This window comes from Triticum aestivum, chromosome 7B, assembly GCF_018294505.1.
Source record: "Triticum aestivum cultivar Chinese Spring chromosome 7B, IWGSC CS RefSeq v2.1, whole genome shotgun sequence".
Lineage (NCBI taxonomy): Eukaryota > Viridiplantae > Streptophyta > Magnoliopsida > Poales > Poaceae > Triticum > Triticum aestivum.
The window spans coordinates 83,548,388-83,555,767 of NC_057813.1; the positions used below are offsets into that span (position 1 = coordinate 83,548,388).

At 47.4% G+C, this 7,380-nt stretch overlaps 1 long non-coding RNA gene across 1 annotated transcript; it reads left to right on the top strand.

Moving 5' to 3' along the window:
• The first annotated feature begins 651 nt into the window (after positions 1–651).
• Positions 652–7,142, top strand: LOC123155983 (uncharacterized). The gene is made up of 3 exons (XR_006477734.1): positions 652–2,277; positions 6,064–6,770; positions 6,941–7,142. It is a non-coding gene; the product is annotated as an uncharacterized lncRNA (long non-coding RNA).
• The last annotated feature ends 238 nt before the right edge of the window (positions 7,143–7,380 follow it).

The following is a 7,380-nucleotide window of genomic DNA, read 5'->3' on the forward strand; positions in this document are numbered from 1 at the left end:
CACCTCCCCCCCCCCACCCCACGCGGGAGACGGGACCTCCCCGCCGTTCCTCGCGCCCTCTCCTTCTCCCTGCCTCTCCTCCTTTATATCTTCCCTTACCTCTGTCTTTCTCACAGGTGCAGCGCCGCCGTCGCCATGGAGAGACCCCGCCGGAGAATATGTCGGCCAGCATGGCGAACACCTCGAAGATGAGCCCCGTGCCGTCGGCGCCCGTCAGTTCAAGCACGGTGGTCGTGGCCGCCGGCGGCGACGCCGTTTGTTCGCACGGAGAGGCGAGGTCGAGGAGAAGGTCGGGGTTGCGGAGGATGGCGGCGTGGCGCCTCGGGGTGGCGCGCAGAGAGGTGCAACGGTCGTTGCTTGTGGTCGCCGGCGACGGGGATCGGGCGCCAGCGCATGACCGAATGGGCGTAGTCGCCGGCGCATAGTGGATAAGAGGAAGGAAAGGACTGCGGACTGAATTGAAATTCTTATAGGGTTGTTTTTGTAAACGTGAAACGTTTTTTCTTTTCTGGGTGCCACTAAAACAGGGACAGCGGGTTGATTTCCTGTGAACCGAGGGGCTTTCTTGCAAAACAACGATGACGTACGACCAGAAGCAATAACTGGTTTATTAGTAGGTATATAGGTATAGAGGTATAGATATAGATATAGATGTATAGATATAGATATAGATATAGATATATAGAGAGAGTAGCACTATTCTGATTCTGGGATCAGAATAGTTATTCTGATCACGGTCGGCGCTATTAGAACGCGACACATATAGTTACACGATTCGCAAAAAACTGAAAAAAGCCCACGAACAGAGCCCCCAGTCAACCTTATCCCGCACCACCATCACTCGATTCGCCTCCCAGCCGGCTCCACCAACCCCCGACTCGCCGTCGCCCCCGACCGGCGCCGCCACCCCCGACCGGCGCCTCCACCGTCCGTCGCCGCGGATCGCACCGTCGCCACCATCTCTCGCTGTGGATCACGCCTCCGCCGCCATCCTTCGCCTGAATCGCGCCGCCGCCACCATCCCTCGATGGAGAGCTCCCCCGCCCGACTGCCCCCGCCCATGGGTCCCGCCGCCGGTCTCCTCCTACAACCCTGCCGCCACCGTCCCCTGGACCCGGCAGCCGCTCCGCCACCTGCCTCAAATCCGGCCATGGTGCTGCCCCCACTGCTGGATCCGGCCACCGCAACGTCACAGTGCATCGCCCAGTGGTGCAGCACCCAACTCACGGAGATCCCCATCGCCGCCGACACTCCGGCGAACTTCCTTGCCACCTCGCGGTGGACCTCTCCCCGCTGCTCCGGTGACCTTCGCCAGCGTACTTCAACCCCGCGGGCAGAGTCCCCACTCCTCCCACACCGCAATAGAGCATGGCTTGACCCACGATCCGTTCGTCCTTGGCGTCCCGCCATGTTCGCTGCCGAGATGCCATCTCCCTGTCCACATCTGAGGATCCTTAATTTGTCCTGGGGTAGTTCCCCACGGTCCGTTCGTCCTTGGCGTCCCGCCATGTTCGCTGCCGAGATGCCATCTCCCTGTCCACATCGAGAAAATCGGCTATTTGCCACTTTCAATATTGGGCTTCGCAAAACTGCCACTCTCAACATTGGCTTCGCAAAAATGCCATCCAGCCCGTGTGCATTTTGATTATCATGCCATTTCCTCTTTTCCATTGCTTTTTTTTTCTTTTCCCATTTTCTGGCACCTAAAAGGACCAAAATACCCCTAGGCTGTTTCAACCTTATCTGATGCGTGTGTGGTTGGGTCGGATTGCTCTGACCTCTGAGGTGCTCGTCCTTGTCTCCGCCATAGCCCGCCGCCGTAGCTTACTTATGCCAGTGCGAGCCACAGCAGCTCACCGCCCTGGCTCCCCCACGCCTGCGCCAACAACCGCAGCTCGCCGCAGCCCGCCGTTGGTACCCCAAGCCTGCGCGCGCCGGCGGAGCTCGCCATCGCCTCGCTTATGCCTGCTCGAGCTCTCGTAGCTCGTCGACGGTGCTCGTCCAAGTCTGCACGAGCGGGCATAGCTCGTCCTCGCCTCTCTGATGCCTGCGCGAGCCGCCGCAGCTCGCCGCCCAGGCCCTGCGCGAGCAACCGTAGCTCGCCCTCGCCTGCGTGCTGGCGGAGCTCGCCGCACGGCATGCTAGAGAGGTGCGCCAGCGACTTCGTGTCCCTGAACACCAGCACCATGGCAACATCAACTGGAGGCCCTTTTGATGGTCCGTGAGGAGGAGACGAACGCGTGTGCAAGTGCTGAAAATGTAGAATGCAAGCAACCTGTAAGTCATGTTTGATGTACGCATTTACTTGTTCTTGGATTGCAATTTGGAAATTACATTAAGAATAGCATGTCACGTTTAGTTTCATGGCCTCGATCAACTGAGCAACAATACAAGAAAGAAATGCCACAAATTTCAGTCTATAAGCTACTTGCTGCAACCCGTTCTGCTGCACTTGTTGTAGCTTGTTCAAGGACAGGAAATGGAATTGTAGCGTGTAGTGGCAAAAACATGTAGACCTCAAATTTTAGTATATTGGCAAAGGAGATACATGTAAACACTACAACCATGATTCAGAGATTAATGCACGGGAGAAGTTAGTAGATCAGAAAATCAAGAGGCACACGAACAAATCATAAGGAGAAGCTAGCTAGTGCTAGTAGTTCTTCTAGTGTCTCATAGTACAAGGGGAAAAGCAGTGCGTCCTCGCTCCACTGTTCTAGAGAAGAAGCCAGATAAGTATGCCACACAGATCCACTAGATGTTTCAGAGAGTAACTGAGTGAGTGCACACTGTTGAAAAAACAAGAAAAGAAGAAATACAACAGAAGCTCACTGACTTTGACCATCCTTGGCAATGTATCAGTTTATTAACTTACTGATGGCCTTTGCCTACATCATAGATTAATCTGAACCGAGTTCACATCTCACAAAATAAAACAACAATTCATAGATAAAACTGAAATGAGTTCACAGCTCAAAAAATATAGCTCACGGCTCACGGAAATTGGAGAAACTGAGTTCACATAGAAGAAAACTACTTGTGAGTTCACATCTCAATAACTGTAACATCAATTGCATAGAGATCATTCATCCAATCTGTAGCTTCCTCTTTGGAGTCAACTTCTTTGCTGGAGCTGCAGTGGGCATCCTCTCTGGAGTAGTTGTTGTGCCTTGTGAAGAAGTACCCTCTCCCAGCAAGAAAGCAAGGCGGCTGCACATATATGTGTTATCACAATGAGATGAATATTTTGCTTCTCATTTTTATATTATTCAACACAGAGATATTTGTCGTTGTTAATTACCTTCTAGTGACCATGCCTGGGCTGTCTTGTAGTATTTGTTCTCTAGTTGGCCTTTGCGGAGTGCTAGGTTCAGTTGGCCTAGCTTCTGTAACGTTCTTTCTAGGCTTCCTCTTCCTGCAAATTAGATAAAGATATATTTTACCATGAGGTGATAATTTAAGCTTTGATATATAGAAAGAAAAAACACTTGCCTCTTTTTGGTTCCATTTAGTGGGCACTTGTAACTAGCTTGCCTATGACCCTTTTCACCACATTTCTTGCAAGTCACTGGGCCTCTAATCATTTTCTTCCCCTCAGAATTCGTTGGAGCAGTGCTACCATCATTGGAGCCGTCATTGACACCATCATTGGCGCCTTTCTTCTTGTGGCCACCTTCAAGACACCCTTTGATCCTCAATTTTCTGTTCCTTCCTTTGTTTCTTTTTGCAAGTGGTGCCCCCACGGCAAATGGCAGCTCCACTCGTGGCCACTGTGATTTATCTGTCATTGGCTGAATCTCTCTCCCGTAAGCCGCCTTGAATCTGTCCACAGAGTAGTACTCGTGCACAAACTGCTCAAGGTCTACTCTCTTTTGTGAGGTCACAAATGCCAAGACATGTTGACAAGGCTTACCAGTGTGCTGCCATTCAAGACAAGTACATGTTTGCTGATTTAGCTTCACAATATGCCTTTCACAATTCTTGCTATTGTCCCACACCTCTGCACTCCAATTGGCAGATTCCACAACTTTCAAATGCCCCAAACCTCTTGTATTTGCCCTCAGCTGAACCATAATTGCCGGCAGTATCCGTCCAGATAGAAGTCTTTCTCCAATCCTTCTCCTCTTCCTCCACAAAAGCATGATCATCTCTCTAATCTTGTCAGCTAGTTCAGCAACAGGTAAGTCCTTAATGTCCCGGATCCAATTGTTAAAAACTTCTGCTACGTTATTAGTGATGTAGTCACACTTGATATCTGGATTGAAGACACACCTCATCCACTTGAGAGTATGGTATTGACTTAGCCAGTTCCATACTTCATTTGATTCTTTAATAATTTTTGCCATATGTTCTGTGAACACCTCTTCCCTATAAGCCCTTGCTGCCGGGTACATCCTTCCAAACCCATGGAACCTTTTCACAAAATTCTTCATAAGATGGTAAAAACATTCCCTTTGTTCAGCATTCGGGAACACATTCTTCACCGCATTCTCCAAGCCTTTGCACGCATCTGTGCACACTGCAAGAAGTGGAGGATCTCCTATTGCCTTCTTAAGCTGATTCATAAACCAAGTCCAATTGTTTTCCGTCTCAGATGCTATGAACCCAAAAGCAAGTGGATACATCCAATTGTGACCATCAACTGCTGTAGCCGAGGCTAAATGGTCATTCCACCTTCCATTCAATGCAGTAGAATCTATACTTAGATGTGGCCTACATCCTTCCAGAAAACCATCAATGCATGGTTTAAGTGCACAAAAAAACCGATGAAAGTACACATTACCATCTATTTCCAGTACTTCAATCTCCACAAAACTTCCAGGTGACCTCTTGAGTACCTCAGCCTTCCATCTGTACAGCATCTCAAAACTCTCTTCCCATTTACCATAAACCTCAGCGAGAGCTTTTTCTTTTCCCCTCCAAACCGTGTCATATGAAATTGTGACAGAGTGTTCTTCATGCAATTTTTTCCGTAATTCCTTAGCACCCATACTGGGTGAATCTCTAAGAATACTCACAGCCTTGCTAGCAACCCAGTTCTGAGATGGTGTTATGGTCTTCACCCTGCTGCTTGAAATACAATCATGTTGATCAACTAAGACCGTGACCTGCACATATACAGTTTTAGAAGGAATGGATGTTAGATAGTAAAATAGGACAGACATACGCATGTACGTAATTTATAATTAATAAATGAAGGTTAGACACTTATCCATATTTCACCTTTATAGTACATTTGTCATCCTGTAGGCTGCCAACAATTCTCCAAGGGCAATCTTCACTTGACTTGCAGAACCCTCTAAATCTCTTCTTATCTGACTTCTCCGTGCCTAGATCAAACTCTTCATTGATGGCAAATTGTCTTACAGCTAACCTGAATTCCTTCATTGATGGATACATAGTGCCAAGGTCCATTTTTGGCTGGTCCTTATCATATGTAATCACTACTTCATTTGGTATTGCATCACTAACAGGAATGGCAGCACCTTCATTATCGGTCCCCTGCTCAACCATTCTACGACGCTTTGGTTCAGTCTTACTCTTTTTCTCTTCCTCGTCATCCTTCAAGCCCAAAATCTCACATAGTTGATCCTCACTCACTAGTTCAATTCTACCTTCATCATCATGTGTCTCTACTATTTGTAAGTTATCCCAGTCAACTTCTATGATAGGTGGTGTTGGTTGTACAGTTGAAGAAGCCTCAACCAGTAAATATGGATTATCAGTACTAGTACTGCTACCAAGCGCGACCTCCGAATCATGCCTATTCCAGACAATTAGGAAAACATGAACACAAGACTGAGTTAGTGATCAGATTTCTACTATTTGTAATCATCCTCTAGTTCCTCAAACATAATTTACTACTTCCCTTCGTAATTAAGTTTACATTATGAACACTGCTTCTGTTGTAAATTGACAGCCTATCACTGCCACCAGGATAACAATGAATAAACTACCTTTGTTTAATTAATGCTTACATTATGAGCGCTACTTCTGTTGTAAATTCTTCTCAATAAGATGGTATATCATCATTTGGATTTATACATCAATGGTTATCAACAGGGAGTAGATCAGGGATGATGAATGTGCTTCCCACAGATTCCATACGTCACATGAGGAGCTTTGTTGAACTGGAGTCAAACGAACAAACCAAGGGAAAGGTAAAACGTAATACCGTCCAGAAAGATTGGGTTCCATGTCGCCACTGCGGTACTGGGTGATGGGCAGCACACGAAGCCGAGGAGATCGGCGGCGCGCGACGCCAAGGAGATTGGCGGCACGCGGCGTTGAGGCAATCAGCGGCGTCGCGACCCAGGAGATGGGGGCAGCGTCCAGCGATTGACCCAAGAAGTCCTGGCGACCAGGGATGCGGCAAGCACGGTATTCACGGCGGGCAGCACGCACTCGTCCGCTTCAAGTGCTGATCTGATGCCAAAGTACGTGAAGATAGCTACAGGGGTACTTCGGTCCTTTCAGGTGCCAGAAAATAGAAAATAAAAATAAAAGCAATGAAAAAAGAAAAAATGGCATGGTAATCAAAGTGCATACGAACTGGGTGGCATTTTTGCGAAGCCAATGTTGAGAGTGACAGTTTTGCGAAGCCCGATATTGAAAGTGGCAAATAGCCGATTTTCTCGTCCACATCTGAGGATCCTTCATTTGTCCTGGGGTAGTTCCTGACCGTCCGTTGTGGGCGACTGCGGCTACGTCCTCCGTTGATGAGTCGCATTGCCGTACTTCCTCAAGATCCATGTCGTCTTAGCCTATAGGTAAGATCACACATCTACTTCTTCACGCTGTTCTTTTCCTCTGAATAATGCTCTAGACAAGTTCATGGAGAGAAATTTGTTGTGTTCCGTTGCTCTTCTTCCTGTGTGAGTGTGAGTTACTTAAAAATGATTAAGTTAAAATAATGGATGCGTGATGGTTCATTGTGTAGGGAAGCGGCAGGAATTCACTACTACTTTTACATTTAAGAATTCAATCCGTGATTGGCATCCACACAGTGTGCCTCTTGTTCCCTGGAGGATCCAACGGCAGTCAGATTTGCTTCGTAAAAAATTGCATTTGGATGTAATTGCATTTGGATGAATTCCTACAAAAGAATGTTTTGCAGGTCAGATACAAAATAAATTGAAGTTCAAAAAGATAGCAGACTGGGATCGAAAAACAGGAGAACTTTGTAACAAAAAATAGTAGTTGAACAAAGTTTCTACGGCATATGTAGAATTAGATCAAGAAGAAAAAAAGACAACACTAAAGACTCTACGTGATGCAGATAGAGTACTAGTTGTACATGTATTGGGCCTGTACAAATTGGAACATCTACTGTAGGAGTGTTTGGTTTTTACATGTATTTCCTTTTGTTTGAAGTAGTAC